We start from the raw sequence: 21,162 nt of genomic DNA, 5'->3' as shown, positions 1-21,162 counted from the left end.
GGACCTAGTATCCCTGGTTTACTGGTTCAATTCCTGCTATGGGAGTGACCCTCCTTTGGTACATGTACGCACATTCAAAAGCTGCCACGTACCTTGTAGATGGAATCAGTTTAGGTTTGAGCTGCTCTATGCAGCAAAAATGTCAACCACCAGAGTTTTTGGATATTTATTTGCACCACATACCATTGGAGGTCAAATCTCAAACCATTCTTATTTCTCTTATTTAACTCCTAGGATTTAAGGGACTCAGCAACCCTTTTTTCCCTGTCTGTCATTAGAGCTCTCCTCCTTGCTGCAATCGGTTATGTTTTGGTACTGAATGGGAAAAATCGGTGGCTCTCTAGCCACGATGGAGACAGAATTGATTGAAAAAACAAGGGGCCAGTGCCTCTTCTGACCATCAAACGTTCAACCTTCAGCTTATGAGACTGATTTGCTTCCTACTGTGTTAACGAGGCAAGTTGCGAAAACTGAACAGCAGAAGTTTCTTGTGCCAAGTAGTAAACTTCTTTTTTTTAGATTGTCACTGATTCTGATATGCATCATTTCCCATATGGTCTAGCGGTTAGGATTCCTGGTTCTCACCCAGGCGGCCCGGGTTCGACTCCCGGTATGGGAAAGTACCCTTTTCTGTACTACCGCCAACTTTCAAAGACTGACACGTTGTTTTCGGACCAAAGTATTTCAGGTACAATTTGGATTTAAGCGTCAAAAATGCTGAACACCAGCTCCCTGTGACTTTTCATAGCTCAAACCATTCCCAACTACCTCTTTTTACACCAAAAGTGTTAAGAGACTCAACAACCCATGCGTACTATCTGTCATTTGGGTTCACAATTCCTTAACTATCAGAATTGTTTTAGAACTGAAAGGGAAAGTTCTAAGTTGGGGACAAGATCTCTTAAGAAAAGAGGAATATGCTGCCCCGTGTGAGGATCGAACTCACGACCTTCAGATTATGAGACTGACGCGCTACCTACTGCGCTAACGAGGCAAGACACACATGCTAATCTGCAGACATTTCTTGTGCAAGGCACGAAACTTATTTTTTTCATATTGTCAATGAGTTTGAAGGTATCTATTCCCATATGGTCTAGCGTTTAGGATTCCTGGTTTTCACCCAGGCGGCCCGGGTTCGACTCCCGGTATGGGAATGCACTTTTTTCTGTACTACTGCCAACATTCAAAGACCGAAATGTGTTTTGCAGATAAAAGTATTTCAGATAGAATTTGCACAATGCAGTCACAAATGCTAAACACCAGGGTATTTGTCATTCATTCTGACCTTTTGCACAAGATTTAATTTTGTTTCATAGCTTAACTCATTCTCAACTACACCTTTTTACTCCAAAGTGTTAAGGGACTCAACAATCCATGTGTTCTGTCTGTCGTTAGGGCTCCTACTTCCTTTCCAATCGGAAACGTTTCAGAAATTAATGGGAAAGTTCTGAGTTGGTAACAAAATCTCTTGAGAAAAGGAGGGAGTATTACCACGTGTGAGGAATAAAATCATATTCTTCAGATTACCAACTGATATGCTAATTATGGTGTTCATGTGGTAAGTTTTAGCTTTAGTGATGTAAAAGTTATTCAATCAAAGCATAAAACTTTTTTTTTTTTTTTTTTTTTTAAACTGTTTTGTTGGATAGTGTAAAGCTTTACCCATGTGGAAAAGGACCTAGTATCCCTGGTTTACTGGTTCAATTCCTGCTATGGGAGTGACCCTCCTTTGGTACATGTACGCACATTCAAAAGCTGCCACGTACCTTGTAGATGGAATCAGTTTAGGTTTGAGCTGCTCTATGCAGCAAAAATGTCAACCACCAGAGTTTTTGGATATTTATTTGCACCACATACCATTGGAGGTCAAATCTCAAACCATTCTTATTTCTCTTATTTAACTCCTAGGTTTTAAGGGACTCAGCAACCCTTTTTTCCCTGTCTGTCATTAGAGCTCTCCTCCTTGCTGCAATCGGTTATGTTTTGGTACTGAATGGGAAAAATCGGTGGCTCTCTAGCCACGATGGAGACAGAATTGATTGAAAAAACAAGGGGCCAGTGCCTCTTCTGACCATCAAACGTTCAACCTTCAGCTTATGAGACTGATTTGCTTCCTACTGTGTTAACGAGGCAAGTTGCGAAAACTGAACAGCAGAAGTTTCTTGTGCCAAGTAGTAAACTTCTTTTTTTTAGATTGTCACTGATTCTGATATGCATCATTTCCCATATGGTCTAGCGGTTAGGATTCCTGGTTCTCACCCAGGCGGCCCGGGTTCGACTCCCGGTATGGGAAAGTACCCTTTTCTGTACTACCGCCAACTTTCAAAGACTGACACGTTGTTTTCGGACCAAAGTATTTCAGGTACAATTTGGATTTAAGCGTCAAAAATGCTGAACACCAGCTCCCTGTGACTTTTCATAGCTCAAACCATTCCCAACTACCTCTTTTTACACCAAAAGTGTTAAGAGACTCAACAACCCATGTGTACTATCTGTCATTTGGGTTCACAATTCCTTAACTATCAGAATTGTTTTAGAACTGAAAGGGAAAGTTCTAAGTTGGGGACAAGATCTCTTAAGAAAAGAGGAATATGCTGCCCCGTGTGAGGATCGAACTCACGACCTTCAGATTATGAGACTGACGCGCTACCTACTGCGCTAACGAGGCAAGACACACATGCTAATCTGCAGACATTTCTTGTGCAAGGCACGAAACTTATTTTTTTCATATTGTCAATGAGTTTGAAGGTATCTATTCCCATATGGTCTAGCGTTTAGGATTCCTGGTTTTCACCCAGGCGGCCCGGGTTCGACTCCCGGTATGGGAATGCACTTTTTTCTGTACTACTGCCAACATTCAAAGACCGAAATGTGTTTTGCAGATAAAAGTATTTCAGATAGAATTTGCACAATGCAGTCACAAATGCTAAACACCAGGGTATTTGTCATTCATTCTGACCTTTTGCACAAGATTTAATTTTGTTTCATAGCTTAACTCATTCTCAACTACACCTTTTTACTCCAAAGTGTTAAGGGACTCAACAATCCATGTGTTCTGTCTGTCGTTAGGGCTCCTACTTCCTTTCCAATCGGAAACGTTTCAGAAATTAATGGGAAAGTTCTGAGTTGGTAACAAAATCTCTTGAGAAAAGGAGGGAGTATTACCACGTGTGAGGAATAAAATCATATTCTTCAGATTACCAACTGATATGCTAATTATGGTGTTCATGTGGTAAGTTTTAGCTTTAGTGATGTAAAAGTTATTCAATCAAAGCATAAAACTTTTTTTTTTTTTTTTTTTTTTTAAACTGTTTTGTTGGATAGTGTAAAGCTTTACCCATGTGGAAAAGGACCTAGTATCCCTGGTTTACTGGTTCAATTCCTGCTATGGGAGTGACCCTCCTTTGGTACATGTACGCACATTCAAAAGCTGCCACGTACCTTGTAGATGGAATCAGTTTAGGTTTGAGCTGCTCTATGCAGCAAAAATGTCAACCACCAGAGTTTTTGGATATTTATTTGCACCACATACCATTGGAGGTCAAATCTCAAACCATTCTTATTTCTCTTATTTAACCCCTAGGATTTAAGGGACTCAGCAACCCTTTTTTCTCTGTCTGTCATTAGAGCTCTCCTCCTTGCTGCAATCGGTTATGTTTTGGTACTGAATGGGAAAAATCGGTGGCTCTCTAGCCACGATGGAGACAGAATTGATTGAAAAAACAAGGGGCCAGTGCCTCTTCTGACCATCAAACGTTCAACCTTCAGCTTATGAGACTGATTTGCTTCCTACTGTGTTAACGAGGCAAGTTGCGAAAACTGAACAGCAGAAGTTTCTTGTGCCAAGTAGTAAACTTCTTTTTTTTAGATTGTCACTGATTCTGATATGCATCATTTCCCATATGGTCTAGCGGTTAGGATTCCTGGTTCTCACCCAGGCGGCCCGGGTTCGACTCCCGGTATGGGAAAGTACCCTTTTCTGTACTACCGCCAACTTTCAAAGACTGACACGTTGTTTTCGGACCAAAGTATTTCAGGTACAATTTGGATTTAAGCGTCAAAAATGCTGAACACCAGCTCCCTGTGACTTTTCATAGCTCAAACCATTCCCAACTACCTCTTTTTACACCAAAAGTGTTAAGAGACTCAACAACCCATGCGTACTATCTGTCATTTGGGTTCACAATTCCTTAACTATCAGAATTGTTTTAGAACTGAAAGGGAAAGTTCTAAGTTGGGGACAAGATCTCTTAAGAAAAGAGGAATATGCTGCCCCGTGTGAGGATCGAACTCACGACCTTCAGATTATGAGACTGACGCGCTACCTACTGCGCTAACGAGGCAAGACACACATGCTAATCTGCAGACATTTCTTGTGCAAGGCACGAAACTTATTTTTTTCATATTGTCAATGAGTTTGAAGGTATCTATTCCCATATGGTCTAGCGTTTAGGATTCCTGGTTTTCACCCAGGCGGCCCGGGTTCGACTCCCGGTATGGGAATGCACTTTTTTCTGTACTACTGCCAACATTCAAAGACCGAAATGTGTTTTGCAGATAAAAGTATTTCAGATAGAATTTGCACAATGCAGTCACAAATGCTAAACACCAGGGTATTTGTCATTCATTCTGACCTTTTGCACAAGATTTAATTTTGTTTCATAGCTTAACTCATTCTCAACTACACCTTTTTACTCCAAAGTGTTAAGGGACTCAACAATCCATGTGTTCTGTCTGTCGTTAGGGCTCCTACTTCCTTTCCAATCGGAAACGTTTCAGAAATTAATGGGAAAGTTCTGAGTTGGTAACAAAATCTCTTGAGAAAAGGAGGGAGTATTACCACGTGTGAGGAATAAAATCATATTCTTCAGATTACCAACTGATATGCTAATTATGGTGTTCATGTGGTAAGTTTTAGCTTTAGTGATGTAAAAGTTATTCAATCAAAGCATAAAACTTCTTTTTTTTTTTTTTTTTTTAAACTGTTTTGTTGGATAGTGTAAAGCTTTACCCATGTGGAAAAGGACCTAGTATCCCTGGTTTACTGGTTCAATTCCTGCTAAGGGAGTGACCCTCCTTTGGTACATGTACGCACATTCAAAAGCTGCCACGTACCTTGTAGATGGAATCAGTTTAGGTTTGAGCTGCTCTATGCAGCAAAAATGTCAACCACCAGAGTTTTTGGATATTTATTTGCACCACATACCATTGGAGGTCAAATCTCAAACCATTCTTATTTCTCTTATTTAACTCCTAGGTTTTAAGGGACTCAGCAACCCTTTTTTCCCTGTCTGTCATTAGAGCTCTCCTCCTTGCTGCAATCGGTTATGTTTTGGTACTGAATGGGAAAAATCGGTGGCTCTCTAGCCACGATGGAGACAGAATTGATTGAAAAAACAAGGGGCCAGTGCCTCTTCTGACCATCAAACGTTCAACCTTCAGCTTATGAGACTGATTTGCTTCCTACTGTGTTAACGAGGCAAGTTGCGAAAACTGAACAGCAGAAGTTTCTTGTGCCAAGTAGTAAACTTCTTTTTTTTAGATTGTCACTGATTCTGATATGCATCATTTCCCATATGGTCTAGCGGTTAGGATTCCTGGTTCTCACCCAGGCGGCCCGGGTTCGACTCCCGGTATGGGAAAGTACCCTTTTCTGTACTACCGCCAACTTTCAAAGACTGACACGTTGTTTTCGGACCAAAGTATTTCAGGTACAATTTGGATTTAAGCGTCAAAAATGCTGAACACCAGCTCCCTGTGACTTTTCATAGCTCAAACCATTCCCAACTACCTCTTTTTACACCAAAAGTGTTAAGAGACTCAACAACCCATGTGTACTATCTGTCATTTGGGTTCACAATTCCTTAACTATCAGAATTGTTTTAGAACTGAAAGGGAAAGTTCTAAGTTGGGGACAAGATCTCTTAAGAAAAGAGGAATATGCTGCCCCGTGTGAGGATCGAACTCACGACCTTCAGATTATGAGACTGACGCGCTACCTACTGCGCTAACGAGGCAAGACACACATGCTAATCTGCAGACATTTCTTGTGCAAGGCACGAAACTTATTTTTTTCATATTGTCAATGAGTTTGAAGGTATCTATTCCCATATGGTCTAGCGTTTAGGATTCCTGGTTTTCACCCAGGCGGCCCGGGTTCGACTCCCGGTATGGGAATGCACTTTTTTCTGTACTACTGCCAACATTCAAAGACCGAAATGTGTTTTGCAGATAAAAGTATTTCAGATAGAATTTGCACAATGCAGTCACAAATGCTAAACACCAGGGTATTTGTCATTCATTCTGACCTTTTGCACAAGATTTAATTTTGTTTCATAGCTTAACTCATTCTCAACTACACCTTTTTACTCCAAAGTGTTAAGGGACTCAACAATCCATGTGTTCTGTCTGTCGTTAGGGCTCCTACTTCCTTTCCAATCGGAAACGTTTCAGAAATTAATGGGAAAGTTCTGAGTTGGTAACAAAATCTCTTGAGAAAAGGAGGGAGTATTACCACGTGTGAGGAATAAAATCATATTCTTCAGATTACCAACTGATATGCTAATTATGGTGTTCATGTGGTAAGTTTTAGCTTTAGTGATGTAAAAGTTATTCAATCAAAGCATAAAACTTTTTTTTTTTTTTTTTTTTTTTAAACTGTTTTGTTGGATAGTGTAAAGCTTTACCCATGTGGAAAAGGACCTAGTATCCCTGGTTTACTGGTTCAATTCCTGCTATGGGAGTGACCCTCCTTTGGTACATGTACGCACATTCAAAAGCTGCCACGTACCTTGTAGATGGAATCAGTTTAGGTTTGAGCTGCTCTATGCAGCAAAAATGTCAACCACCAGAGTTTTTGGATATTTATTTGCACCACATACCATTGGAGGTCAAATCTCAAACCATTCTTATTTCTCTTATTTAACTCCTAGGTTTTAAGGGACTCAGCAACCCTTTTTCCCTGTCTGTCATTAGAGCTCTCCTCCTTGCTGCAATCGGTTATGTTTTGGTACTGAATGGGAAAAATCGGTGGCTCTCTAGCCACGATGGAGACAGAATTGATTGAAAAAACAAGGGGCCAGTGCCTCTTCTGACCATCAAACGTTCAACCTTCAGCTTATGAGACTGATTTGCTTCCTACTGTGTTAACGAGGCAAGTTGCGAAAACTGAACAGCAGAAGTTTCTTGTGCCAAGTAGTAAACTTCTTTTTTTTAGATTGTCACTGATTCTGATATGCATCATTTCCCATATGGTCTAGCGGTTAGGATTCCTGGTTCTCACCCAGGCGGCCCGGGTTCGACTCCCGGTATGGGAAAGTACCCTTTTCTGTACTACCGCCAACTTTCAAAGACTGACACGTTGTTTTCGGACCAAAGTATTTCAGGTACAATTTGGATTTAAGCGTCAAAAATGCTGAACACCAGCTCCCTGTGACTTTTCATAGCTCAAACCATTCCCAACTACCTCTTTTTACACCAAAAGTGTTAAGAGACTCAACAACCCATGCGTACTATCTGTCATTTGGGTTCACAATTCCTTAACTATCAGAATTGTTTTAGAACTGAAAGGGAAAGTTCTAAGTTGGGGACAAGATCTCTTAAGAAAAGAGGAATATGCTGCCCCGTGTGAGGATCGAACTCACGACCTTCAGATTATGAGACTGACGCGCTACCTACTGCGCTAACGAGGCAAGACACACATGCTAATCTGCAGACATTTCTTGTGCAAGGCACGAAACTTATTTTTTTCATATTGTCAATGAGTTTGAAGGTATCTATTCCCATATGGTCTAGCGTTTAGGATTCCTGGTTTTCACCCAGGCGGCCCGGGTTCGACTCCCGGTATGGGAATGCACTTTTTTCTGTACTACTGCCAACATTCAAAGACCGAAATGTGTTTTGCAGATAAAAGTATTTCAGATAGAATTTGCACAATGCAGTCACAAATGCTAAACACCAGGGTATTTGTCATTCATTCTGACCTTTTGCACAAGATTTAATTTTGTTTCATAGCTTAACTCATTCTCAACTACACCTTTTTACTCCAAAGTGTTAAGGGACTCAACAATCCATGTGTTCTGTCTGTCGTTAGGGCTCCTACTTCCTTTCCAATCGGAAACGTTTCAGAAATTAATGGGAAAGTTCTGAGTTGGTAACAAAATCTCTTGAGAAAAGGAGGGAGTATTACCACGTGTGAGGAATAAAATCATATTCTTCAGATTACCAACTGATATGCTAATTATGGTGTTCATGTGGTAAGTTTTAGCTTTAGTGATGTAAAAGTTATTCAATCAAAGCATAAAACTTTTTTTTTTTTTTTTTTTTTTTAAACTGTTTTGTTGGATAGTGTAAAGCTTTACCCATGTGGAAAAGGACCTAGTATCCCTGGTTTACTGGTTCAATTCCTGCTATGGGAGTGACCCTCCTTTGGTACATGTACGCACATTCAAAAGCTGCCACGTACCTTGTAGATGGAATCAGTTTAGGTTTGAGCTGCTCTATGCAGCAAAAATGTCAACCACCAGAGTTTTTGGATATTTATTTGCACCACATACCATTGGAGGTCAAATCTCAAACCATTCTTATTTCTCTTATTTAACCCCTAGGATTTAAGGGACTCAGCAACCCTTTTTTCTCTGTCTGTCATTAGAGCTCTCCTCCTTGCTGCAATCGGTTATGTTTTGGTACTGAATGGGAAAAATCGGTGGCTCTCTAGCCACGATGGAGACAGAATTGATTGAAAAAACAAGGGGCCAGTGCCTCTTCTGACCATCAAACGTTCAACCTTCAGCTTATGAGACTGATTTGCTTCCTACTGTGTTAACGAGGCAAGTTGCGAAAACTGAACAGCAGAAGTTTCTTGTGCCAAGTAGTAAACTTCTTTTTTTTAGATTGTCACTGATTCTGATATGCATCATTTCCCATATGGTCTAGCGGTTAGGATTCCTGGTTCTCACCCAGGCGGCCCGGGTTCGACTCCCGGTATGGGAAAGTACCCTTTTCTGTACTACCGCCAACTTTCAAAGACTGACACGTTGTTTTCGGACCAAAGTATTTCAGGTACAATTTGGATTTAAGCGTCAAAAATGCTGAACACCAGCTCCCTGTGACTTTTCATAGCTCAAACCATTCCCAACTACCTCTTTTTACACCAAAAGTGTTAAGAGACTCAACAACCCATGCGTACTATCTGTCATTTGGGTTCACAATTCCTTAACTATCAGAATTGTTTTAGAACTGAAAGGGAAAGTTCTAAGTTGGGGACAAGATCTCTTAAGAAAAGAGGAATATGCTGCCCCGTGTGAGGATCGAACTCACGACCTTCAGATTATGAGACTGACGCGCTACCTACTGCGCTAACGAGGCAAGACACACATGCTAATCTGCAGACATTTCTTGTGCAAGGCACGAAACTTATTTTTTTCATATTGTCAATGAGTTTGAAGGTATCTATTCCCATATGGTCTAGCGTTTAGGATTCCTGGTTTTCACCCAGGCGGCCCGGGTTCGACTCCCGGTATGGGAATGCACTTTTTTCTGTACTACTGCCAACATTCAAAGACCGAAATGTGTTTTGCAGATAAAAGTATTTCAGATAGAATTTGCACAATGCAGTCACAAATGCTAAACACCAGGGTATTTGTCATTCATTCTGACCTTTTGCACAAGATTTAATTTTGTTTCATAGCTTAACTCATTCTCAACTACACCTTTTTACTCCAAAGTGTTAAGGGACTCAACAATCCATGTGTTCTGTCTGTCGTTAGGGCTCCTACTTCCTTTCCAATCGGAAACGTTTCAGAAATTAATGGGAAAGTTCTGAGTTGGTAACAAAATCTCTTGAGAAAAGGAGGGAGTATTACCACGTGTGAGGAATAAAATCATATTCTTCAGATTACCAACTGATATGCTAATTATGGTGTTCATGTGGTAAGTTTTAGCTTTAGTGATGTAAAAGTTATTCAATCAAAGCATAAAACTTCTTTTTTTTTTTTTTTTTTAAACTGTTTTGTTGGATAGTGTAAAGCTTTACCCATGTGGAAAAGGACCTAGTATCCCTGGTTTACTGGTTCAATTCCTGCTAAGGGAGTGACCCTCCTTTGGTACATGTACGCACATTCAAAAGCTGCCACGTACCTTGTAGATGGAATCAGTTTAGGTTTGAGCTGCTCTATGCAGCAAAAATGTCAACCACCAGAGTTTTTGGATATTTATTTGCACCACATACCATTGGAGGTCAAATCTCAAACCATTCTTATTTCTCTTATTTAACTCCTAGGTTTTAAGGGACTCAGCAACCCTTTTTTCCCTGTCTGTCATTAGAGCTCTCCTCCTTGCTGCAATCGGTTATGTTTTGGTACTGAATGGGAAAAATCGGTGGCTCTCTAGCCACGATGGAGACAGAATTGATTGAAAAAACAAGGGGCCAGTGCCTCTTCTGACCATCAAACGTTCAACCTTCAGCTTATGAGACTGATTTGCTTCCTACTGTGTTAACGAGGCAAGTTGCGAAAACTGAACAGCAGAAGTTTCTTGTGCCAAGTAGTAAACTTCTTTTTTTTAGATTGTCACTGATTCTGATATGCATCATTTCCCATATGGTCTAGCGGTTAGGATTCCTGGTTCTCACCCAGGCGGCCCGGGTTCGACTCCCGGTATGGGAAAGTACCCTTTTCTGTACTACCGCCAACTTTCAAAGACTGACACGTTGTTTTCGGACCAAAGTATTTCAGGTACAATTTGGATTTAAGCGTCAAAAATGCTGAACACCAGCTCCCTGTGACTTTTCATAGCTCAAACCATTCCCAACTACCTCTTTTTACACCAAAAGTGTTAAGAGACTCAACAACCCATGTGTACTATCTGTCATTTGGGTTCACAATTCCTTAACTATCAGAATTGTTTTAGAACTGAAAGGGAAAGTTCTAAGTTGGGGACAAGATCTCTTAAGAAAAGAGGAATATGCTGCCCCGTGTGAGGATCGAACTCACGACCTTCAGATTATGAGACTGACGCGCTACCTACTGCGCTAACGAGGCAAGACACACATGCTAATCTGCAGACATTTCTTGTGCAAGGCACGAAACTTATTTTTTTCATATTGTCAATGAGTTTGAAGGTATCTATTCCCATATGGTCTAGCGTTTAGGATTCCTGGTTTTCACCCAGGCGGCCCGGGTTCGACTCCCGGTATGGGAATGCACTTTTTTCTGTACTACTGCCAACATTCAAAGACCGAAATGTGTTTTGCAGATAAAAGTATTTCAGATAGAATTTGCACAATGCAGTCACAAATGCTAAACACCAGGGTATTTGTCATTCATTCTGACCTTTTGCACAAGATTTAATTTTGTTTCATAGCTTAACTCATTCTCAACTACACCTTTTTACTCCAAAGTGTTAAGGGACTCAACAATCCATGTGTTCTGTCTGTCGTTAGGGCTCCTACTTCCTTTCCAATCGGAAACGTTTCAGAAATTAATGGGAAAGTTCTGAGTTGGTAACAAAATCTCTTGAGAAAAGGAGGGAGTATTACCACGTGTGAGGAATAAAATCATATTCTTCAGATTACCAACTGATATGCTAATTATGGTGTTCATGTGGTAAGTTTTAGCTTTAGTGATGTAAAAGTTATTCAATCAAAGCATAAAACTTTTTTTTTTTTTTTTTTTTTTTAAACTGTTTTGTTGGATAGTGTAAAGCTTTACCCATGTGGAAAAGGACCTAGTATCCCTGGTTTACTGGTTCAATTCCTGCTATGGGAGTGACCCTCCTTTGGTACATGTACGCACATTCAAAAGCTGCCACGTACCTTGTAGATGGAATCAGTTTAGGTTTGAGCTGCTCTATGCAGCAAAAATGTCAACCACCAGAGTTTTTGGATATTTATTTGCACCACATACCATTGGAGGTCAAATCTCAAACCATTCTTATTTCTCTTATTTAACTCCTAGGTTTTAAGGGACTCAGCAACCCTTTTTCCCTGTCTGTCATTAGAGCTCTCCTCCTTGCTGCAATCGGTTATGTTTTGGTACTGAATGGGAAAAATCGGTGGCTCTCTAGCCACGATGGAGACAGAATTGATTGAAAAAACAAGGGGCCAGTGCCTCTTCTGACCATCAAACGTTCAACCTTCAGCTTATGAGACTGATTTGCTTCCTACTGTGTTAACGAGGCAAGTTGCGAAAACTGAACAGCAGAAGTTTCTTGTGCCAAGTAGTAAACTTCTTTTTTTTAGATTGTCACTGATTCTGATATGCATCATTTCCCATATGGTCTAGCGGTTAGGATTCCTGGTTCTCACCCAGGCGGCCCGGGTTCGACTCCCGGTATGGGAAAGTACCCTTTTCTGTACTACCGCCAACTTTCAAAGACTGACACGTTGTTTTCGGACCAAAGTATTTCAGGTACAATTTGGATTTAAGCGTCAAAAATGCTGAACACCAGCTCCCTGTGACTTTTCATAGCTCAAACCATTCCCAACTACCTCTTTTTACACCAAAAGTGTTAAGAGACTCAACAACCCATGCGTACTATCTGTCATTTGGGTTCACAATTCCTTAACTATCAGAATTGTTTTAGAACTGAAAGGGAAAGTTCTAAGTTGGGGACAAGATCTCTTAAGAAAAGAGGAATATGCTGCCCCGTGTGAGGATCGAACTCACGACCTTCAGATTATGAGACTGACGCGCTACCTACTGCGCTAACGAGGCAAGACACACATGCTAATCTGCAGACATTTCTTGTGCAAGGCACGAAACTTATTTTTTTCATATTGTCAATGAGTTTGAAGGTATCTATTCCCATATGGTCTAGCGTTTAGGATTCCTGGTTTTCACCCAGGCGGCCCGGGTTCGACTCCCGGTATGGGAATGCACTTTTTTCTGTACTACTGCCAACATTCAAAGACCGAAATGTGTTTTGCAGATAAAAGTATTTCAGATAGAATTTGCACAATGCAGTCACAAATGCTAAACACCAGGGTATTTGTCATTCATTCTGACCTTTTGCACAAGATTTAATTTTGTTTCATAGCTTAACTCATTCTCAACTACACCTTTTTACTCCAAAGTGTTAAGGGACTCAACAATCCATGTGTTCTGTCTGTCGTTAGGGCTCCTACTTCCTTTCCAATCGGAAACGTTTCAGAAATTAATGGGAAAGTTCTGAGTTGGTAACAAAATCTCTTGAGAAAAGGAGGGAGTATTACCACGTGTGAGGAATAAAATCATATTCTTCAGATTACCAACTGATATGCTAATTATGGTGTTCATGTGGTAAGTTTTAGCTTTAGTGATGTAAAAGTTATTCAATCAAAGCATAAAACTTTTTTTTTTTTTTTTTTTTTTTAAACTGTTTTGTTGGATAGTGTAAAGCTTTACCCATGTGGAAAAGGACCTAGTATCCCTGGTTTACTGGTTCAATTCCTGCTATGGGAGTGACCCTCCTTTGGTACATGTACGCACATTCAAAAGCTGCCACGTACCTTGTAGATGGAATCAGTTTAGGTTTGAGCTGCTCTATGCAGCAAAAATGTCAACCACCAGAGTTTTTGGATATTTATTTGCACCACATACCATTGGAGGTCAAATCTCAAACCATTCTTATTTCTCTTATTTAACTCCTAGGATTTAAGGGACTCAGCAACCCTTTTTTCCCTGTCTGTCATTAGAGCTCTCCTCCTTGCTGCAATCGGTTATGTTTTGGTACTGAATGGGAAAAATCGGTGGCTCTCTAGCCACGATGGAGACAGAATTGATTGAAAAAACAAGGGGCCAGTGCCTCTTCTGACCATCAAACGTTCAACCTTCAGCTTATGAGACTGATTTGCTTCCTACTGTGTTAACGAGGCAAGTTGCGAAAACTGAACAGCAGAAGTTTCTTGTGCCAAGTAGTAAACTTCTTTTTTTTAGATTGTCACTGATTCTGATATGCATCATTTCCCATATGGTCTAGCGGTTAGGATTCCTGGTTCTCACCCAGGCGGCCCGGGTTCGACTCCCGGTATGGGAAAGTACCCTTTTCTGTACTACCGCCAACTTTCAAAGACTGACACGTTGTTTTCGGACCAAAGTATTTCAGGTACAATTTGGATTTAAGCGTCAAAAATGCTGAACACCAGCTCCCTGTGACTTTTCATAGCTCAAACCATTCCCAACTACCTCTTTTTACACCAAAAGTGTTAAGAGACTCAACAACCCATGCGTACTATCTGTCATTTGGGTTCACAATTCCTTAACTATCAGAATTGTTTTAGAACTGAAAGGGAAAGTTCTAAGTTGGGGACAAGATCTCTTAAGAAAAGAGGAATATGCTGCCCCGTGTGAGGATCGAACTCACGACCTTCAGATTATGAGACTGACGCGCTACCTACTGCGCTAACGAGGCAAGACACACATGCTAATCTGCAGACATTTCTTGTGCAAGGCACGAAACTTATTTTTTTCATATTGTCAATGAGTTTGAAGGTATCTATTCCCATATGGTCTAGCGTTTAGGATTCCTGGTTTTCACCCAGGCGGCCCGGGTTCGACTCCCGGTATGGGAATGCACTTTTTTCTGTACTACTGCCAACATTCAAAGACCGAAATGTGTTTTGCAGATAAAAGTATTTCAGATAGAATTTGCACAATGCAGTCACAAATGCTAAACACCAGGGTATTTGTCATTCATTCTGACCTTTTGCACAAGATTTAATTTTGTTTCATAGCTTAACTCATTCTCAACTACACCTTTTTACTCCAAAGTGTTAAGGGACTCAACAATCCATGTGTTCTGTCTGTCGTTAGGGCTCCTACTTCCTTTCCAATCGGAAACGTTTCAGAAATTAATGGGAAAGTTCTGAGTTGGTAACAAAATCTCTTGAGAAAAGGAGGGAGTATTACCACGTGTGAGGAATAAAATCATATTCTTCAGATTACCAACTGATATGCTAATTATGGTGTTCATGTGGTAAGTTTTAGCTTTAGTGATGTAAAAGTTATTCAATCAAAGCATAAAACTTTTTTTTTTTTTTTTTTTTTTAAACTGTTTTGTTGGATAGTGTAAAGCTTTACCCATGTGGAAAAGGACCTAGTATCCCTGGTTTACTGGTTCAATTCCTGCTATGGGAGTGACCCTCCTTTGGTACATGTACGCACATTCAAAAGCTGCCACGTACCTTGTAGATGGAATCAGTTTAGGTTTGAGCTGCTCTATGCAGCAAAAATGTCAACCACCAGAGTTTTTGGATATTTATTTGCACCACATACCATTGGAGGTCAAATCTCAAACCATTCTTATTTCTCTTATTTAACTCCTAGGATTTAAGGGACTCAGCAACCCTTTTTTCCCTGTCTGTCATTAGAGCTCTCCTCCTTGCTGCAATCGGTTATGTTTTGGTACTGAATGGGAAAAATCGGTGGCTCTCTAGCCACGATGGAGACAGAATTCATTGAAAAAACAAGGGGCCAGTGCCTCTTCTGACCATCAAACGTTCAACCTTCAGCTTATGAGACTGATTTGCTTCCTACTGTGTTAACGAGGCAAGTTGCGAAAACTGAACAGCAGAAGTTTCTTGTGCCAAGTAGTAAACTTCTTTTTTTTAGATTGTCACTGATTCTGATATGCATCATTTCCCATATGGTCTAGCGGTTAGGATTCCTGGTTCTCACCCAGGCGGCCCGGGTTCGACTCCCGGTATGGGAAAGTACCCTTTTCTGTACTACCGCCAACTTTCAAAGACTGACACGTTGTTTTCGGACCAAAGTATTTCAGGTACAATTTGGATTTAAGCGTCAAAAATGCTGAACACCAGCTCCCTGTGACTTTTCATAGCTCAAACCATTCCCAACTACCTCTTTTTACACCAAAAGTGTTAAGAGACTCAACAACCCATGTGTACTATCTGTCATTTGGGTTCACAATTCCTTAACTATCAGAATTGTTTTAGAACTGAAAGGGAAAGTTCTAAGTTGGGGACAAGATCTCTTAAGAAAAGAGGAATATGCTGCCCCGTGTGAGGATCGAACTCACGACCTTCAGATTATGAGACTGACGCGCTACCTACTGCGCTAACGAGGCAAGACACACATGCTAATCTGCAGACATTTCTTGTGCAAGGCACGAAACTTATTTTTTTCATATTGTCAATGAGTTTGAAGGTATCTATTCCCATATGGTCTAGCGTTTAGGATTCCTGGTTTTCACCCAGGCGGCCCGGGTTCGACTCCCGGTATGGGAATGCACTTTTTTCTGTACTACTGCCAACATTCAAAGACCGAAATGTGTTTTGCAGATAAAAGTATTTCAGATAGAATTTGCACAATGCAGTCACAAATGCTAAACACCAGGGTATTTGTCATTCATTCTGACCTTTTGCACAAGATTTAATTTTGTTTCATAGCTTAACTCATTCTCAACTACACCTTTTTACTCCAAAGTGTTAAGGGACTCAACAATCCATGTGTTCTGTCTGTCGTTAGGGCTCCTACTTCCTTTCCAATCGGAAACGTTTCAGAAATTAATGGGAAAGTTCTGAGTTGGTAACAAAATCTCTTGAGAAAAGGAGGGAGTATTACCACGTGTGAGGAATAAAATCATATTCTTCAGATTACCAACTGATATGCTAATTATGGTGTTCATGTGGTAAGTTTTAGCTTTAGTGATGTAAAAGTTATTCAATCAAAGCATAAAACTTTTTTTTTTTTTTTTTTTTTTAAACTGTTTTGTTGGATAGTGTAAAGCTTTACCCATGTGGAAAAGGACCTAGTATCCCTGGTTTACTGGTTCAATTCCTGCTATGGGAGTGACCCTCCTTTGGTACATGTACGCACATTCAAAAGCTGCCACGTACCTTGTAGATGGAATCAGTTTAGGTTTGAGCTGCTCTATGCAGCAAAAATGTCAACCACCAGAGTTTTTGGATATTTATTTGCACCACATACCATTGGAGGTCAAATCTCAAACCATTCTTATTTCTCTTATTTAACTCCTAGGTTTTAAGGGACTCAGCAACCCTTTTTTCCCTGTCTGTCATTAGAGCTCTCCTCCTTGCTGCAATCGGTTATGTTTTGGTACTGAATGGGAAAAATCGGTGGCTCTCTAGCCACGATGGAGACAGAATTCATTGAAAAAACAAGGGGCCAGTGCCTCTTCTGACCATCAAACGTTCAACCTTCAGCTTATGAGACTGATTTGCTTCCTACTGTGTTAACGAGGCAAGTTGCGAAAACTGAACAGCAGAAGTTTCTTGTGCCAAGTAGTAAACTTCTTTTTTTTTAGATTGTCACTGATTCTGATATGCATCATTTCCCATATGGTCTAGCGGTTAGGATTCCTGCTTCTCACCCAGGCGCCCCGGGTTCGACTCCTGGTATGGGAAAGTACCCTTTTCTGTACTACCGCCAACTTTCAAAGACTGACACGTTGTTTTCGGACCAAAGTATTTCAGGTACAATTTGGATTTAAGCGTCAAAAATGCTGAACACCAGCTCCCTGTGACTTTTCATAGCTCAAACCATTCCCAACTACCTCTTTTTACACCAAAAGTGTTAAGAGACTCAACAACCCATGCGTACTATCTGTCATTTGGGTTCACAATTCCTTAACTATCAGAATTGTTTTAGAACTGAAAGGGAAAGTTCTAAGTTGGGGACAAGATCTCTTAAGAAAAGAGGAATATGCTGCCCCGTGTGAGGATCGAACTCACGACCTTCAGATTATGAGACTGACGCGCTACCTACTGCGCTAACGAGGCAAGACACACATGCTAATCTGCAGACATTTCTTGTGCAAGGCACGAAACTTATTTTTTTCATATTGTCAATGAGTTTGAAGGTATCTATTCCCATATGGTCTAGCGTTTAGGATTCCTGGTTTTCACCCAGGCGGCCCGGGTTCGACTCCCGGTATGGGAATGCACTTTTTTCTGTACTACTGCCAACATTCAAAGACCGAAATGTGTTTTGCAGATAAAAGTATTTCAGATAGAATTTGCACAATGCAGTCACAAATGCTAAACACCAGGGTATTTGTCATTCATTCTGACCTTTTGCACAAGATTTAATTTTGTTTCATAGCTTAACTCATTCTCAACTACACCTTTTTACTCCAAAGTGTTAAGGGACTCAACAATCCATGTGTTCTGTCTGTCGTTAGGGCTCCTACTTCCTTTCCAATCGGAAACGTTTCAGAAATTAATGGGAAAGTTCTGAGTTGGTAACAAAATCTCTTGAGAAAAGGAGGGAGTATTACCACGTGTGAGGAATAAAATCATATTCTTCAGATTACCAACTGATATGCTAATTATGGTGTTCATGTGGTAAGTTTTAGCTTTAGTGATGTAAAAGTTATTCAATCAAAGCATAAAACTTTTTTTTTTTTTTTTTTTTTTTTTAAACTGTTTTGTTGGATAGTGTAAAGCTTTACCCATGTGGAAAAGGACCTAGTATCCCTGGTTTACTGGTTCAATTCCTGCTATGGGAGTGACCCTCCTTTGGTACATGTACGCACATTCAAAAGCTGCCACGTACCTTGTAGATGGAATCAGTTTAGGTTTGAGCTGCTCTATGCAGCAAAAATGTCAACCACCAGAGTTTTTGGATATTTATTTGCACCACATACCATTGGAGGTCAAATCTCAAACCATTCTTATTTCTCTTATTTAACTCCTAGGTTTTAAGGGACTCAGCAACCCTTTTTTCCCTGTCTGTCATTAGAGCTCTCCTCCTTGCTGCAATCGGTTATGTTTTGGTACTGAATGGGAAAAATCGGTGGCTCTCTAGCCACGATGGAGACAGAATTCATTGAAAAAACAAGGGGCCAGTGCCTCTTCTGACCATCAAACGTTCAACCTTCAGCTTATGAGACTGATTTGCTTCCTACTGTGTTAACGAGGCAAGTTGCGAAAACTGAACAGCAGAAGTTTCTTGTGCCAAGTAGTAAACTTCTTTTTTTTAGATTGTCACTGATTCTGTTGTGCATCATTTCCCATATGGTCTAGCGGTTAGGATTCCTGGTTCTCACCCAGGCGGCCCGGGTTCGACTCCCGGTATGGGAAAGTACCCTTTTCTGTACTACCGCCAACTTTCAAAGACTGACACGTTGTTTTCGGACCAAAGTATTTCAGGTACAATTTGGATTTAAGCGTCAAAAATGCTGAACACCAGCTCCCTGTGACTTTTCATAGCTCAAACCATTCCCAACTACCTCTTTTTACACCAAAAGTGTTAAGAGACTCAACAACCCATGCGTACTATCTGTCATTTGGGTTCACAATTCCTTAACTATCAGAATTGTTTTAGAACTGAAAGGGAAAGTTCTAAGTTGGGGACAAGATCTCTTAAGAAAAGAGGAATATGCTGCCCCGTGTGAGGATCGAACTCACGACCTTCAGATTATGAGACTGACGCGCTACCTACTGCGCTAACGAGGCAAGACACACATGCTAATCTGCAGACATTTCTTGTGCAAGGCACGAAACTTATTTTTTTCATATTGTCAATGAGTTTGAAGGTATCTATTCCCATATGGTCTAGCGTTTAGGATTCCTGGTTTTCACCCAGGCGGCCCGGGTTCGACTCCCGGTATGGGAATGCACTTTTTTCTGTACTACTGCCAACATTCAAAGACCGAAATGTGTTTTGCAGATAAAAGTATTTCAGATAGAATTTGCACAATGCAGTCACAAATGCTAAACACCAGGGTATTTGTCATTCATTCTGACCTTTTGCACAAGATTTAATTTTGTTTCATAGCTTAACTCATTCTCAACTACACCTTTTTACTCCAAAGTGTTAAGGGACTCAACAATCCATGTGTTCTGTCTGTCGTTAGGGCTCCTACTTCCTTTCCAATCGGAAACGTTTCAGAAATTAATGGGAAAGTTCTGAGTTGGTAACAAAATCTCTTGAGAAAAGGAGGGAGTATTACCACGTGTGAGGAATAAAATCATATTCTTCAGATTACCAACTGATATGCTAATTATGGTGTTCATGTGGTAAGTTTTAGCTTTAGTGATGTAAAAGTTATTCAATCACAGCATAAAACTTTTTTTTTTTTTTTTTTTTTTAAACTGTTTTGTTGGATAGTGTAAAGCTTTACCCATGTGGAAAAGGACCTAGTATCCCTGGTTTACTGGTTCAATTCCTGCTATGGGAGTGACCCTCCTTTGGTACATGTACGCACATTCAAAAGCTGCCACGTACCTTGTAGATGGAATCAGTTTAGGTTTGAGCTGCTCTATGCAGCAAAAATGTCAACCACCAGAGTTTTTGGATATTTATTTGCACCACATACCATTGGAGGTCAAATCTCAAACCATTCTTATTTCTCTTATTTAACTCCTAGGATTTAAGGGACTCAGCAACCCTTTTTTCCCTGTCTGTCATTAGAGCTCTCCTCCTTGCTGCAATCGGTTATGTTTTGGTACTGAATGGGAAAAATCGGTGGCTCTCTAGCCACGATGGAGACAGAATTCATTGAAAAAACAAGGGGCCAGTGCCTCTTCTGACCATCAAACGTTCAACCTTCAGCTTATGAGACTGATTTGCTTCCTACTGTGTTAACGAGGCAAGTTGCGAAAACTGAACAGCAGAAGTTTCTTGTGCCAAGTAGTAAACTTCTTTTTTTTAGATTGTCACTGATTCTGATATGCATCATTTCCCATATGGTCTAGCGGTTAGGATTCCTGGTTCTCACCCAGGCGGCCCGGGTTCGACTCCTGGTATGGGAAAGTACCCTTTTCTGTACTACCGCCAACTTTCAAAGACTGACACGTTGTTTTCGGACCAAAGTATTTCAGGTACAATTTGGATTTAAGCGTCAAAAATGCTGAACACCAGCTCCCTGTGACTTTTCATAGCTCAAACCATTCCCAACTACCTCTTTTTACACCAAAAGTGTTAAGAGACTCAACAACCCATGCGTACTATCTGTCATTTGGGTTCACAATTCCTTAACTATCAGAATTGTTTTAGAACTGAAAGGGAAAGTTCTAAGTTGGGGACAAGATCTCTTAAGAAAAGAGGAATATGCTGCCCCGTGTGAGGATCGAACTCACGACCTTCAGATTATGAGACTGACGCGCTACCTACTGCGCTAACGAGGCAAGACACACATGCTAATCTGCAGACATTTCTTGTGCAAGGCACGAAACTTATTTTTTTCATATTGTCAATGAGT

General features: G+C 40.5%; 37 non-coding genes across 37 annotated transcripts; 24 read left to right on the top strand and 13 right to left on the bottom strand.

The window, feature by feature from the left end:
* Positions 1 to 547: 547 nt before the first annotated feature.
* On the top strand, positions 548 to 619 carry TRNAE-CUC (transfer RNA glutamic acid (anticodon CUC)). The gene has a single exon. It is a non-coding gene; the product is annotated as a tRNA-Glu (tRNA).
* A 302-nt stretch (positions 620 to 921) lies between these two features.
* TRNAM-CAU (transfer RNA methionine (anticodon CAU)) lies at positions 922 to 994 on the bottom strand. The gene has a single exon. It is a non-coding gene; the product is annotated as a tRNA-Met (tRNA).
* An 88-nt stretch (positions 995 to 1,082) lies between these two features.
* On the top strand, positions 1,083 to 1,154 carry TRNAE-UUC (transfer RNA glutamic acid (anticodon UUC)). Its single transcript has one exon. It is a non-coding gene; the product is annotated as a tRNA-Glu (tRNA).
* A 1,067-nt stretch (positions 1,155 to 2,221) lies between these two features.
* Positions 2,222 to 2,293, top strand: TRNAE-CUC (transfer RNA glutamic acid (anticodon CUC)). Its single transcript has one exon. It is a non-coding gene; the product is annotated as a tRNA-Glu (tRNA).
* A 302-nt stretch (positions 2,294 to 2,595) lies between these two features.
* Positions 2,596 to 2,668, bottom strand: TRNAM-CAU (transfer RNA methionine (anticodon CAU)). The gene has a single exon. It is a non-coding gene; the product is annotated as a tRNA-Met (tRNA).
* An 88-nt stretch (positions 2,669 to 2,756) lies between these two features.
* TRNAE-UUC (transfer RNA glutamic acid (anticodon UUC)) lies at positions 2,757 to 2,828 on the top strand. The gene has a single exon. It is a non-coding gene; the product is annotated as a tRNA-Glu (tRNA).
* A 1,068-nt stretch (positions 2,829 to 3,896) lies between these two features.
* Positions 3,897 to 3,968, top strand: TRNAE-CUC (transfer RNA glutamic acid (anticodon CUC)). The gene has a single exon. It is a non-coding gene; the product is annotated as a tRNA-Glu (tRNA).
* A 302-nt stretch (positions 3,969 to 4,270) lies between these two features.
* Positions 4,271 to 4,343, bottom strand: TRNAM-CAU (transfer RNA methionine (anticodon CAU)). Its single transcript has one exon. It is a non-coding gene; the product is annotated as a tRNA-Met (tRNA).
* An 88-nt stretch (positions 4,344 to 4,431) lies between these two features.
* Positions 4,432 to 4,503, top strand: TRNAE-UUC (transfer RNA glutamic acid (anticodon UUC)). The gene has a single exon. It is a non-coding gene; the product is annotated as a tRNA-Glu (tRNA).
* Positions 4,504 to 5,570: 1,067 nt separating this feature from the next.
* Positions 5,571 to 5,642, top strand: TRNAE-CUC (transfer RNA glutamic acid (anticodon CUC)). Its single transcript has one exon. It is a non-coding gene; the product is annotated as a tRNA-Glu (tRNA).
* A 302-nt stretch (positions 5,643 to 5,944) lies between these two features.
* On the bottom strand, positions 5,945 to 6,017 carry TRNAM-CAU (transfer RNA methionine (anticodon CAU)). Its single transcript has one exon. It is a non-coding gene; the product is annotated as a tRNA-Met (tRNA).
* An 88-nt stretch (positions 6,018 to 6,105) lies between these two features.
* On the top strand, positions 6,106 to 6,177 carry TRNAE-UUC (transfer RNA glutamic acid (anticodon UUC)). The gene has a single exon. It is a non-coding gene; the product is annotated as a tRNA-Glu (tRNA).
* Positions 6,178 to 7,244: 1,067 nt separating this feature from the next.
* TRNAE-CUC (transfer RNA glutamic acid (anticodon CUC)) lies at positions 7,245 to 7,316 on the top strand. Its single transcript has one exon. It is a non-coding gene; the product is annotated as a tRNA-Glu (tRNA).
* A 302-nt stretch (positions 7,317 to 7,618) lies between these two features.
* TRNAM-CAU (transfer RNA methionine (anticodon CAU)) lies at positions 7,619 to 7,691 on the bottom strand. The gene has a single exon. It is a non-coding gene; the product is annotated as a tRNA-Met (tRNA).
* An 88-nt stretch (positions 7,692 to 7,779) lies between these two features.
* Positions 7,780 to 7,851, top strand: TRNAE-UUC (transfer RNA glutamic acid (anticodon UUC)). Its single transcript has one exon. It is a non-coding gene; the product is annotated as a tRNA-Glu (tRNA).
* Positions 7,852 to 8,919: 1,068 nt separating this feature from the next.
* On the top strand, positions 8,920 to 8,991 carry TRNAE-CUC (transfer RNA glutamic acid (anticodon CUC)). The gene has a single exon. It is a non-coding gene; the product is annotated as a tRNA-Glu (tRNA).
* Positions 8,992 to 9,293: 302 nt separating this feature from the next.
* Positions 9,294 to 9,366, bottom strand: TRNAM-CAU (transfer RNA methionine (anticodon CAU)). Its single transcript has one exon. It is a non-coding gene; the product is annotated as a tRNA-Met (tRNA).
* Positions 9,367 to 9,454: 88 nt separating this feature from the next.
* TRNAE-UUC (transfer RNA glutamic acid (anticodon UUC)) lies at positions 9,455 to 9,526 on the top strand. The gene has a single exon. It is a non-coding gene; the product is annotated as a tRNA-Glu (tRNA).
* A 1,066-nt stretch (positions 9,527 to 10,592) lies between these two features.
* TRNAE-CUC (transfer RNA glutamic acid (anticodon CUC)) lies at positions 10,593 to 10,664 on the top strand. Its single transcript has one exon. It is a non-coding gene; the product is annotated as a tRNA-Glu (tRNA).
* Positions 10,665 to 10,966: 302 nt separating this feature from the next.
* TRNAM-CAU (transfer RNA methionine (anticodon CAU)) lies at positions 10,967 to 11,039 on the bottom strand. The gene has a single exon. It is a non-coding gene; the product is annotated as a tRNA-Met (tRNA).
* An 88-nt stretch (positions 11,040 to 11,127) lies between these two features.
* TRNAE-UUC (transfer RNA glutamic acid (anticodon UUC)) lies at positions 11,128 to 11,199 on the top strand. Its single transcript has one exon. It is a non-coding gene; the product is annotated as a tRNA-Glu (tRNA).
* A 1,067-nt stretch (positions 11,200 to 12,266) lies between these two features.
* On the top strand, positions 12,267 to 12,338 carry TRNAE-CUC (transfer RNA glutamic acid (anticodon CUC)). Its single transcript has one exon. It is a non-coding gene; the product is annotated as a tRNA-Glu (tRNA).
* Positions 12,339 to 12,640: 302 nt separating this feature from the next.
* Positions 12,641 to 12,713, bottom strand: TRNAM-CAU (transfer RNA methionine (anticodon CAU)). Its single transcript has one exon. It is a non-coding gene; the product is annotated as a tRNA-Met (tRNA).
* Positions 12,714 to 12,801: 88 nt separating this feature from the next.
* On the top strand, positions 12,802 to 12,873 carry TRNAE-UUC (transfer RNA glutamic acid (anticodon UUC)). Its single transcript has one exon. It is a non-coding gene; the product is annotated as a tRNA-Glu (tRNA).
* A 1,068-nt stretch (positions 12,874 to 13,941) lies between these two features.
* Positions 13,942 to 14,013, top strand: TRNAE-CUC (transfer RNA glutamic acid (anticodon CUC)). Its single transcript has one exon. It is a non-coding gene; the product is annotated as a tRNA-Glu (tRNA).
* Positions 14,014 to 14,315: 302 nt separating this feature from the next.
* Positions 14,316 to 14,388, bottom strand: TRNAM-CAU (transfer RNA methionine (anticodon CAU)). Its single transcript has one exon. It is a non-coding gene; the product is annotated as a tRNA-Met (tRNA).
* An 88-nt stretch (positions 14,389 to 14,476) lies between these two features.
* Positions 14,477 to 14,548, top strand: TRNAE-UUC (transfer RNA glutamic acid (anticodon UUC)). Its single transcript has one exon. It is a non-coding gene; the product is annotated as a tRNA-Glu (tRNA).
* A 1,067-nt stretch (positions 14,549 to 15,615) lies between these two features.
* Positions 15,616 to 15,687, top strand: TRNAE-CUC (transfer RNA glutamic acid (anticodon CUC)). Its single transcript has one exon. It is a non-coding gene; the product is annotated as a tRNA-Glu (tRNA).
* A 302-nt stretch (positions 15,688 to 15,989) lies between these two features.
* Positions 15,990 to 16,062, bottom strand: TRNAM-CAU (transfer RNA methionine (anticodon CAU)). The gene has a single exon. It is a non-coding gene; the product is annotated as a tRNA-Met (tRNA).
* An 88-nt stretch (positions 16,063 to 16,150) lies between these two features.
* On the top strand, positions 16,151 to 16,222 carry TRNAE-UUC (transfer RNA glutamic acid (anticodon UUC)). The gene has a single exon. It is a non-coding gene; the product is annotated as a tRNA-Glu (tRNA).
* Positions 16,223 to 17,664: 1,442 nt separating this feature from the next.
* TRNAM-CAU (transfer RNA methionine (anticodon CAU)) lies at positions 17,665 to 17,737 on the bottom strand. Its single transcript has one exon. It is a non-coding gene; the product is annotated as a tRNA-Met (tRNA).
* Positions 17,738 to 17,825: 88 nt separating this feature from the next.
* Positions 17,826 to 17,897, top strand: TRNAE-UUC (transfer RNA glutamic acid (anticodon UUC)). Its single transcript has one exon. It is a non-coding gene; the product is annotated as a tRNA-Glu (tRNA).
* Positions 17,898 to 18,967: 1,070 nt separating this feature from the next.
* TRNAE-CUC (transfer RNA glutamic acid (anticodon CUC)) lies at positions 18,968 to 19,039 on the top strand. Its single transcript has one exon. It is a non-coding gene; the product is annotated as a tRNA-Glu (tRNA).
* A 302-nt stretch (positions 19,040 to 19,341) lies between these two features.
* Positions 19,342 to 19,414, bottom strand: TRNAM-CAU (transfer RNA methionine (anticodon CAU)). The gene has a single exon. It is a non-coding gene; the product is annotated as a tRNA-Met (tRNA).
* Positions 19,415 to 19,502: 88 nt separating this feature from the next.
* TRNAE-UUC (transfer RNA glutamic acid (anticodon UUC)) lies at positions 19,503 to 19,574 on the top strand. The gene has a single exon. It is a non-coding gene; the product is annotated as a tRNA-Glu (tRNA).
* A 1,067-nt stretch (positions 19,575 to 20,641) lies between these two features.
* Positions 20,642 to 20,713, top strand: TRNAE-CUC (transfer RNA glutamic acid (anticodon CUC)). Its single transcript has one exon. It is a non-coding gene; the product is annotated as a tRNA-Glu (tRNA).
* Positions 20,714 to 21,015: 302 nt separating this feature from the next.
* Positions 21,016 to 21,088, bottom strand: TRNAM-CAU (transfer RNA methionine (anticodon CAU)). Its single transcript has one exon. It is a non-coding gene; the product is annotated as a tRNA-Met (tRNA).
* Between the last annotated feature and the right edge of the window lie 74 nt (positions 21,089 to 21,162).

The sequence above is a fragment of the Ranitomeya variabilis genome, chromosome 5 (genome assembly GCF_051348905.1).
Source record: "Ranitomeya variabilis isolate aRanVar5 chromosome 5, aRanVar5.hap1, whole genome shotgun sequence".
Lineage (NCBI taxonomy): Eukaryota > Metazoa > Chordata > Amphibia > Anura > Dendrobatidae > Ranitomeya > Ranitomeya variabilis.
This window is presented reverse-complemented; position numbering and strand designations above follow the sequence as displayed.